This window comes from Ursus maritimus, assembly GCF_017311325.1.
Source record: "Ursus maritimus isolate PB19 chromosome X unlocalized genomic scaffold, ASM1731132v1 scaffold_X1, whole genome shotgun sequence".
Taxonomy (NCBI): domain Eukaryota; kingdom Metazoa; phylum Chordata; class Mammalia; order Carnivora; family Ursidae; genus Ursus; species Ursus maritimus.
Window position 1 is genome coordinate 68,507,412 of NW_024423319.1, and position 11,443 is coordinate 68,518,854.

Sequence of the window (11,443 nt, forward strand, 5' to 3'; positions counted from 1 at the left end):
AAAATGAGTTTCTTGTAGACAGCAAATGGATGGGTCATGTCTTTTTATCCAATCTGCAACCCTGTATCATTATGGGAGCATTTAGGCCATTTACATTGAGACTGATTATTGAGAGATATGATTTTAATGATGCCATGTTGCCTGTAAAGTCTTTGTTTCTATAGATTGTGACTTTCTGTTCTGTATCACTCTTGGGCCTTTTTACTTTTATAGACCGCCCCTTAATACCTCTTGTAGGGCTGGTTTCGTGCTTACAAAATTGGTGAATGACTGGTGATTCTGGAAGATCTTTATTTCTCCCTCAATTCTGAATGATAGCCTTGCTGGATAAAGGATCCTTGGCTGCATGTTTTTCTCTGAAAGAGCTTTAAAAATGCCCCCCCCCCAACCCTTTTTCTCATTCCAGGTCTGTGTAGACAGATCTGATGTAATTCTGATACCTATGCCTGGTAGGTAAGAAATTTCTTTGCTCTGGCCGCTTTCAATATTGTATCCTTGGATCTAATATTTGCGAATTGCACTACGATGTGACGTGGCTTAGGTTTGTCGTGGTTGAGGTTTGGAGGTGTCCTCTCTGCCTCTTGGACACAAATGTTTGTTTCCTTTGCTAGATTAGGGAAGTTTTCAGCTACAATTTGTTCAAATATCTCTTCTAGACCTCTGTTTTTCTCCACCCCCTCAGGGATGCTGATGATTCTGACATTGGAACGTTTCATTGAGTCAGTAATCTCCTGTAACCTACATTCCTGACCGTGGATTTTTTTGAGCCCAGATTCTATTTTAGCTTTCTCTTCTACTAACCCATCCTCCAATTCGCTGATTTGTTCTTCTGCTTCATTCTTCCTGTCCATCAGAGCCTCTAGTTTTGACTGCATTTGGCTCATAGAATTTTTAATTTATTGCCAGATTCGCTCTCCTTTCCACCCTTAGAGATTCCATATTCTCATTAACATTTTTGTTAATACTTTTTTTCAAGTCTATACATCATCTTGACTATTGTTACTCTGAATTCCATTTCTGATAATTTGGTTATATCCATATCCATTAGTTCTGTGGCAGTGGCCACAGACTCATTGTCTTTTCTTTGCTGGGGGCATTTCTTCTCGTCAATCTGATGAAGAGAGCTTGTGGGGTTGTCCAGAGCCCAAATTATTGACCGGGACCCTGGCAGTGTGCACTTGTTTTATAGGGATCTTAGGGATGTGGGCTTCTTGATTTTTCAGCCTGCCTTCTGTGGGAGGGGCCTGCCACACCGATACTCAGGTAACCCTGTTTGTAGAGTCTCTGTGTCCTCTGTGAGGGGGGATGGGGATCGGCACACTGTGAACCGGTATTTCCAGGCTTTTGTTCTCTTGCTGCTTTCCCTGGTGGTTTGCTGTGCCTCTTCTGAGAGTCAGAGCACCAGTAGCCGAATCTCAGCCTCTGTCTCAGAACAGATGATAGCAGACTGTTCTCCACTGATGTTCTGGCCACTTTAACTCCGTTTCTGTTGGTGCTGCTCGACCCTACAGCCTCCCGGGATGTGCACCCCACACCCGGCATCCCAGCCCTCACTTCCAGGGCCGGTGCGTCTCTGTCCTTTGTGTTTCTAACACCGCCAGCCACCAGCCACCGCCGCCGCACGCTCCGGAGCTCCTGGTCTCAGTCTGGTTCCAGTGAGCTCATCGGAGCTCGGTTTCAGTCTGGTCACACGCGTTCCCCGGCTCACGGTCTCAGTCTGCTCTCTCGTAGGTGCAGGTCCGTTAGTCCGCCCGCTCCCCTGTGCAGGTGGCTACCGCTTCCCGGCGCCCAAATGTGGTGGCTCCCTCCCCCTTCCATTTATCTTCCATTATCTGTGTGTGGTTTCATGGCTTCCTGCTTCATACCTCAATACTCAGCGCTGGAGATGTTCATTTGTAGAGATCCAGATATATCTTCTTGCATCTCAGGCTGATTCCGTGGATGTTCAGGCTGGTCTGGTACCTATCCAACTCGACTCAGGGGACCTGCTGAAAAAGGGGTTCCCTACTCCTCCGCCATCTTAACTCTCAGGTCAATTAATTTTCAACAAAGCAAAAAAGAATTTCCAATGAGAAAAAAAGACAGTCTCTTCAAAAAATAGTGTTGGGAAAACTAGACAGCAACATGCAAAAGAATGAAACTTGACCACTTTCTTATACCATACACGAAAATAAATTCAAAAATGGATCAAAGACCTAAGACCAAAGACATGAAACCATAAAAATCCTAGAAGAGAACACAGGCAGTAACTTTTTTGACATTGGCTGTAGCAACTTCTTACCAGATACATCTCCTTGAGGCAAGGGAAACAGAAGCAAAAATAAACTGTTGGGACTATATCAAAATAAAAAGCTTCTGTACAAAATGAAAAAATCCACAAAACTAAAAGGCAACTTTTGAAATGAGAGGGTATATTTGCTAATGACATGTCTGATACAGTGTTAGTATCCAAAATATATAAATAACTTATAAAACTCAGCACCCAAAAAATGAATAATCCAGTCAAAAAATGGCCAGAAGTCCTGAGTAGACATATTTCCAGAGTAGCCATGCATATAGTCAACAGATACTTGAAAAGATGCTCAACGTCACTCACCATCAGGGAAATGTACATCAAAACTACAATGAAATATTCAGAAGGGCTAAAATCAAGAAGACATGAAACAACAAATGTTGGCAAGGATGTGAAGAAAGTGGAAACTTCTTGCACTGTTGGTGCAAACTTGTACAGCCACTGTGGAAAACAGTATGGAGTTTCCTCAAAAGATTAAAAATAGAACTACCCTATGATCCAGTGATTGCATTGCTAGGTATTTACCCAAAGAATACAAAAATACTAATACAAAGGGATACATGCACCGTGATGTTTATAGCAGCATTATCTACAATAGCCAAATTATGGAAATAGCCCAAGTGTTCTTTGACTGATGAATGGATAAAGAAGATTTGGTATGTGTATATACAATGGCATTTTACTGAAGCATAAAAAAGAATGAAATCTTGCCATTTGCAAGGACATGGATGGAGCTAGAAAGTATAACGCTAGATGAAAAATGTGAGTCAGAGAAAGACAAATACCATATGATTTCACTCATACATGGAATTTAAGAAACAAAACAAGTGAGCAAAAGCGAAAAAAAGAGAGAGAGAAACCAAGAAACAGACTCCTACTTATAGAGAATAATGTGATGGTTACCAGAAGGGGGAGTGGTGGGATGGGTAAAATAGGTGATGAGGATTAAGGAGGGCACTTTTTGTGATGAGCACCAGGTGTTGTATGGAAGTGTTGAGTCACTATATCGTACACCTGAAACTAATAGTATCCTCTATGTTAACTAACTGGAATTAAAATAAAAACTTAAAAGAAGATGTCATTGGAGCTGTGGGTAGGGATAATTGAGAATGGGAAATTTGGATTGGAATAGGCTCCTTAAAATCTTTTTTTTCTCTGTTAAGGACACTTGTAGGACTCTATTAACTGCACTGAGAGAAAGGGATCCAAGGTTGGACCTGTCACTACGGGTCTGGTGAAAAATGTCAGTCCTTTATGCCTTACACATGTATAGTTTTTGTTTGTTTGGTTGCTTGTTTTTATATGTTTATATCTTAAAAGATAGAGTGGGGGAAGTGGTGGTGACTTTAGAGGAGAGAGGAACTCAGTATGAAAGGTAATTGTGTAGAAAATGAATGGTCTACAGTGGCTATGACTGAGCACCTCCAGAAGGGCCAAGTTGTAAGAACTGGGGGCCATTTTGCCTGAGAAAAGTCAGAAGATAGATGGACAGATAACTTGAAAAGATCACATCAACTAATGCACCTATTCTGGCTCTCACCATGCCAAGGAGTCTGCCTTCTTCCACTAATCACAGTAAAACTAGCTTCCTTAACTTTCAGTCACTCCATCTCAATGGAAAATACTTAGAAAAGCCTACACTATTAGAGAAATGCAGAGGAACAGCAACTAAGCTCTCCACTCAAAACCTTTCTTTTCTCCTTGTCTCTAGAACAAGCTAGGAGCATTTCCCCTCTTTGTGGCTTTGCCCCTGCCTTCTGGGGGGTCAAGTTTCACCACCCTCTCTCCCTTCTCTCTGCTAATTTTTGCCCATCTGATAGTTTAAACCTCAGCTCAGATGCTATCTCCTCTATAAAGTCTCCTCAACTGCTCAGCCTGTACTTCTTGCTCCTCCAGCACTGTCTGCTATCTTGTGCCTGCCTACTAACCATTCCTGAGTATGGATTCTTCTCTTTAGTGCAATTGTAAGCTGTTCAAGAAGAGATATTGCACTGAATTTCCCTTATTTTAATCCTCCTTCAGTGCTTAACCCAAGGATGGCCAGGAAGCCTCCTCTCACGCTGATCAGCTTGGTGTAGGAATGAGCACACTGGTCCCAGACTTTCCTCTGTCTACTGATTAAAGATTTCTTGCAAGGTTTCAGGTAGCTCATGCACTTTGAAGACATGTGCATCAGGGCCTGAGATACAGAAAGAGAAAACAGTGGTGTCAAAAGTTTGTGGATGTTAGTGTAATACAATCTGCATCATTTTCCCCTTTGTTGAATGCAGTCTATCAATGCTGTTACATGGAACCCTCACTTCTCTGGAACTTAAGTATTTCTAGCCCCCTTTGGACAGATGAAGGAACTCTGGCTCAGAGAGGCCAAAGAGGATAAAGACCATATTTAACAGGCTGGTGGAGGTCAAGACCATGTCTCAACACTTGAAGTCTGCCTCTGCCTGTTTGAGCCTTCAACCCTCCCACAGAACCTCTGCTTATCCAGTTCAATTTTAGAAGTCTTACCTTTGACTACTTGTCAACACATCCAAATATGGAGCCCTTTTGGGCCTTTGGGAAGCCAGCCCAGGGCCAGGCTCTGGGAGACGTCCCCCAGGGCCCAGCTGGAGGAGACATCCCTTAATGTTCAGTTGATTTATCTTGGCAGTTTTCCTTTGGAAACTGCTGCAAAGGGATCAAACTGGAGATCAATAATTCCCAGTTCTCAACTCAGTACCTACTCTTGGGTAAATCTACATGGTAGAGCCAACATTTATTAACTCCTTCCAATCTGTTGATTTGTGTGTTCCTGTTCTGTGGGCCATCCAAATAAGACAGACACAGCTTATTTGCTTCCTTTTCCTTTCCTCTTTTTCTGTCTTTTCCTTTATTTTTTATGAAGTTACCATAGGTCACACCCAGCATGGAGCCCAATGCAGGGCTCGAACTCACAACCCTGAGATTGAGACCCAAGCTGAGATCAAGAGTGGGATGCTTAACCCACTGAGCCACTAAGGAGACCCTACCATATGGTTTCAAAGTTGGTGTTTGCGTGTTGGAGAAAGCAGAGTATCAGCATCATGCTGGACTTGTCCCCTTCCAGGTGACTCCCGCCTGGGCTCATTTAGACTCTTGCACAACCCCAAAATACGTGCAGGACCTTCCTGGAGACCACTCAGCCACCTAAGTTGCTGTTACTGAATAAGGTGTCCAACTTGTAGGTCAGACCATGGTCCACTCCCTACTACAGTCTCCAACATGTGGGCACTAGTACAGAAGAAAAAAGGTGCAAAAGAAATAAAGGAGATTAAGGAAAAAGAGAGGTGATCAAGGCAGATCTTGGGGGCTGCAGAAAGAACATATAAATCTGGGCTCTCTACTCTTGCAAAATGGAGAAGGCGGAGCCAAGGGAAAGCAGCAAAATGTGGGGGGCTGAGACAGGAGCCTCAGAGATTTTGCCAACCCCTTTAGCTCCCAAGTCCGGATGGACAGGGCAGATGTTCAGCTGCAGTTTCCTATTGTCTCTCATGTGGGCCTCTAGACTTTCTATAAAGGGCAGCTGCAGGGGTTGCCTCCAGCGTTGACTCACAGCGCTAGTGGCAGAGCCTGGCTCGACCTGCCTGCAGCACTGGCTGGCTTTAGAAACACAGATTTATCCACTGCAACAGAAATTCATTCGGAATGACCGGACTGTGTGGAAAGAGGAGTCATGCTGGAGTGACACTAGGTGCTGCTGTCCCCGGTTCGGAAGAGGCCCTGTCTGCGCTCCCCAAGCCGTGGAGAATTTCGAGCCCTTGGACGCTCCACGCTTGACTGCTGAGCTAAGTTCTGCACACTTGCCCACTATGAGAGGATCAAGCAGTTTGATCTTTTTGCCTTCCTTCTTGCCAGTGCCCCCGCGCTATCTCCCTGACCCCCACTCCACCCGACGCTGTCTCCGCTCTTTGCTCCTGGACACGGAGCAGCACTCGCCCAGCGCTCTGTGGAGACCCCACCACCCCTCACTCTCTCTTCCCCAGGCACGCCCTGACCCAGTAACTTCAAAGGTGTCAAGCTGGATGTCCTGATTATAGAATCGCCCCAAGGGGCTTTCCTGAACCCCAGCCCCAGCACCGTGAGCTATGGGGACAAGCTGATCTGAGCACACCGAGCTTCTTTGACAACCTAATCACCTCTGTCACCTCCCAGGTTGTGCGGGCTTATGAGCAATGCCCCATCTGAGGTTGCTCAATTCAGGGATAATGTGCTATCCATGAGCCATAAGCTGCGGGACCACAGCTTGGGAAATCTGGCTGGCTTAGGCCCCATGGCTTCAGAGATGGTATTCCAGGATGAATGGGTGCAATTCCGGCTAGTAATAGGGTATACTATAACTGTTTTTGCTGGCATTTTAGGCAATTGGCTATCAAACCATGTGATTATGAAGTACAAGAAAGCACACACTGCCACCAGCCTCTTTGTTGTCAACATCTCTGTCACCAACATGATGCTAGCTCTTCTCAGCTCTCCCTTCAGTGTGGTAAGCTGGGTGCTTAAGAGGGTGACCCTGGACACAGGCCATGAGGGTGACCCTGGACACAAGCCATGAGAGCAAAAACACTATGTTGTACTTGCAATAGAGAGAGGTGCATGGTGGGAAGGAGCTCTGGAGTAATTTGGGTTGATTTGGAGAGTGTATACACAGAGATGGGAATGGCTGAGAAATGTAAATCCTTTGGGAATTGTGTGTGTGTTGGGGGGGTACTACAGGCATGACTGTGGTTGTGTTGCTGAGTTAATCTCCTGCCTTGACAGATGCTAAGAGATTTAGGTTGCCCAGGGAGGCAGCAGGATCTGTTGCAGTTGAGTTTTGGATTGACATGTGAGTCTGAGATTTGTCACAGAAACCTAGCCTCAGCTTTCCTCTTTCAAAGGCAGTGCTTGGACAGGAAGGTGGGTAAAAAATTTTGTGATTTGGGGTCTGAACCTTCAGCGTGGACTGTTTGTGTGGGAAGAGATGGGAAAGGTATGAGACCTGCAGTGTGAAAATGTTTCTTTGCTTATTGAGACAATAATCTCAGCAGTTTGGTGAAACAAGGTTTTTGTTTTGTTTTGTTTTGTTCTATGTTCAGTTAGCCACTGTATAGTACATCCTTAGTTTTTGATGTAGTGTTCAATGATTCATTAGCTACATATAACACCCAGTGCTCCATGCAATACGTGCCGCCTTAACACCCATCACCCTGTTACCCCCTCCCCTCAACCCCCTCCCCTGCATGGACATGGATGGAACTGGAGGGGATTATGCTAAGTGAAGTAAGTCAAGCAGAGAAAGACAATTATCATATGGTTTCACTCATATATGAAACAAGGTTTTTATTTGTGTTTTTGGACTTGTAAGAGGGGAAAACTCAGGGCTGAGTTCCTGTGCCTCACTGTGACCTTTCTACCACAGGTATGTTATCTGTGTAATTCCTTCGTGTTTGAGAAGATGACATGCCACCTCAGTCATTGTGCTCTGTACTCTTGTGCCTATGTAACTGTGATAACCATGGCTGCTATTTCCTTGGACTAACATTGGGTATGTGTTCTCCCAGGCTCCTCAGGTCTCATGAAAGGGTAAGCTCCTCTTCTAGGTAGATGGAAACAGCTAAGAATATAAATGATTTAGTAATATTATTTGAGTTCCTTGAAATAATCTATGTGAATGTATACATATAATTTGGGAGGATTTCGAGATAGTAAAATACAAACCTTCACCAAATCAAATCTTACATAATAAAAATACCACCATATTTGATATGGTATTATGGGAACAGAGATGAGGCAATAAGAAAGTGGTTTATTTTTTAAAATGCTCCTCTTCTCCTTTGGATAACTTTTTTAAAAAATTTGTTGCATTGCAGGACCAGCTAAGGGAAGGAAGAGGGAAGAGAAGAGTCAGATGAGGGTGTGGCTTCAGGACTGGTGGTGGTTTGAGTTTGGGAGGTGGCCATGAAGTCCTTGAGTGAGAGCTGAGCAAGTGAAGCGGGAAGACAGGAAGAGATTTGAGGAAGAAGGAGTTGGGAGGAGGGCTGGAAGTGATTTAAAAGGAAGGAGGTGGGAGAGAGGGTAAGAAGGTGGTAGGGGTTACATTGTTAATCAGTTGAAAGGGAGCCAGAAAACAAATGAGGTGGGAGAGACACAGAAGGAAATTAAAGGAAATTAAAACCAAATAAAAGAGTCCTTGGAGGGATCTAGGTAATAGGAAATGGAGGCCGATGGGAGGGGGCATGGGTGAGGAGGAAGAGAGGGAAGGAGGGAAGGAGAGATCAGCCATGGAGGAATCATGATGGGAGGGGAGTGAGGAAGATAAAAAGGGGGCATGCAGATAGCCAAGTTGGGAGGAAAAATGGAGGAATGTGGGTTGCTTACCTATCCATATATGATAAAGGAAAAACAGGTCATGCTTTTGGGCATCCATCCTTTTTCTCCACTGAGCTCCCTACTCAGAGACAGAAGTTTTTATGTCAGTCCACTTGGATTCCTGTCTTCCCACTGAAATGTTGCTCTCAACACTAGTGTTGCTCTTTCATAAAATAAAATGGCAATCATTTGTCAACTGAACTAGTCGAGCACATTACTCATCCACTTACAAAGTCTTTGCGCCTTTACAAAAGAATGTCAGTTGATGAATGGCTAATAAGTAACTTTAATTTGAATTGTGAAATTGGGCTGGGGTATTTTTTTTCTTTCACATGATGATATATCCCCTGAAGTCCCAAATTACTCTAATGCGAGGCAATATTTGCATCATTCTTTTTTGGATTGTGAGCACTTCTGCTGCTTTGCCACATGCCATTTACCAAAAGCTTTACTACTGGACATTGGGTAAAAGGAACACAGGCTGGCCGGTGTTTGGATTCCAGCAACCCATGAGCTCAGAATCTTCATGGAAAAACTTATGGAGCAGGGACTCCATTTCAAAACATGGTACAAAAATAAATTTCTCCAAATTGAAATTTATTCGGAGTACCCAAGAACTCTCATGACAAGTGGTTGCTAGGCATAGCGCTTTCTGTTTGGGGTGCATGGTTTTCCTATACATCAAGCTCAAGGTCTGGGAAAGGTGAAACCTAAAGCTCCCTACTTTGTAACTCTAGTCTTCAGACCCAGTGCAGACACAAAATAAATACGTCTCTTTCTTAGGCCTAACTGTCATATAATACCTGACTGTGGGACTTAGGGAAAAGGGAAAAGGCAAATAATGTTATTTTTTCTTTGACTCTTATAACCTAGAAACATAACTGAAGAAACTGTCTGCCTCTTCAGTTTCCTGTATACTTCAAAATCCACGTGGAAATACCCTGACCTGAGTACCTTTTTGCTCTTCTTTGTCTTGCCATTAATGGTGTTTGTGGTTGTCTGTGATCATGTGTTCTAGAAGCTGTGGATCCATAATGCTGTTGATGACATCTATATCCACACTTACATCTGCTAGTGTGGGAAGAAGCAGACCCTGAAGATGCTGATGACAGTAGTACTTCTCTATACCATCTGCTGACTTCCTCTCAACCTCTATTTGATGCTATCTAAGGAATCCATCTCAAGGCACAATGTTCTCTACTTTTTCCTCCACTGGCTGGCAGTTAGCAGCTCCTGCCACAACCCCTACATCTACTGCTTCGAGCTTTGAGATTGAAGTTCAGAGGGCCATCATGGAAATCCAGAAGATGCTGCTGGATGGAATCAGCTTCCTGAGAGGGAGCATCACCAACTGAGTTCTATACCCCCCCCAACCCAGCTCACTGCACTGCTTGGGGGGATCCCAATCCTGGAGTGGCCGAATTCCCATGGCTCAAATATTTCAACAAGCTATCCAGTCTCCCTCACTTCCCAGAGGTGGAAATTTCTTTTCTCTACTCCCCAGTGCCTAGAGTTGAAGCTGCCCAGACGACAACAGATATCCATCCTCAAAATCCTTGAGATAGGGTGTAACCAAAATACTTAGATTTCATTCATTTTTCATGGTGGGGGTGATGAGGGAGCAAAAGGCAAGCTGAGGGCAAAGCACAAGCTGACACCCTGCAACTGCCCCTACGGACTCCTGGGTGGGATATGTGTGACATTCCCCAGCACTCCTGGCTGCCTTAAAACTAAGGGAAAGGAAAAATAAATGGTTAACTGATAGAGATCACAGTCCTGCAGGACAGTCTCTACCAGTTTACAAATGTCTTAGCGATTTACAAGGAAAAAAGCACTCATCAATAGCCTAACTTTCAGAAAACCATAGATTCAACTTCCTGGAGCCCTAACATCACCCTCCCCTCCATAATGGGCAACAAAGGCAGAAGGGAATGTAAATAAAATTAAATCACCTTATAACCTGCAGCCCATTGACAAATAACATTCCTCCAGGAAACTCCCAACTATCTTAATGTTAATGCCTTACTAGAAGGAAAAGCAATCTTAACAATAGCCAGGCCTCTAGTATCCTGTGCCTCTTCTTTAGTATATGAAAGTCCTTTGGGAACCCTCTCTTTTGCCTTATCCCCACCCCACTCCAAAGTATATAATCAGCCATTCCTCACAAACCCAGTGCAGTAGCTCTTTCTGCCCATGGTTCCTGTTCCCATGCTTTAATAAAATCACATTTTTGCACCAAAGTCTCAAGAATTCTTTCTTGACCATTGGCTTCAGACCCTGTCAACACTGCAAAACAACATCAGAGGGAATTGAGGGAGAAGTTGATAATTGAAGGATGATGATCTTGTGAACTACCGTATATGTCTTACTTGCTCTTTCATTTTCTTCTCTGGCTGTTCTCTTGCCCCCCCTTTCCTGCCCTTTTTTCTCTCCCAACAGTAAGTAAACTTTATTTTATTTTAATGTAAAAAAAGACCAATACCCCTTGTTTTGTGCCCAAAACATTCCCAGAGAAATGCCAGAAGAGTAAAGTATAGTTCCTGAAATGTTACTGGGTGCTCTGGGAATTTAGAGGACCTTATAAATGCAAGTAAGTTATATTTTATCTCCTTATGGCAGAGTGAGAATAAGAAATCTTACAGGAAAGGACAAGGCAGTTAAATGGCTTACCCCATGTCACTTGGGTTAGTTTCCTAAGTTGCAAATATAGTAATTTGGTAATAGCTTCCCTTCAAATGTAGTAACATTTCAAGTGTTCAAGTTAACTCTGCAAAATTAAAAAAAAAA

At 43.8% G+C, this 11,443-nt stretch overlaps 1 pseudogene; it reads left to right on the forward strand.

The window, feature by feature from the left end:
* The first annotated feature begins 5,953 nt into the window (after positions 1–5,953).
* Positions 5,954–10,236, forward strand: LOC103681151 (annotated as a pseudogene).
* Positions 10,237–11,443: the final 1,207 nt, after the last annotated feature.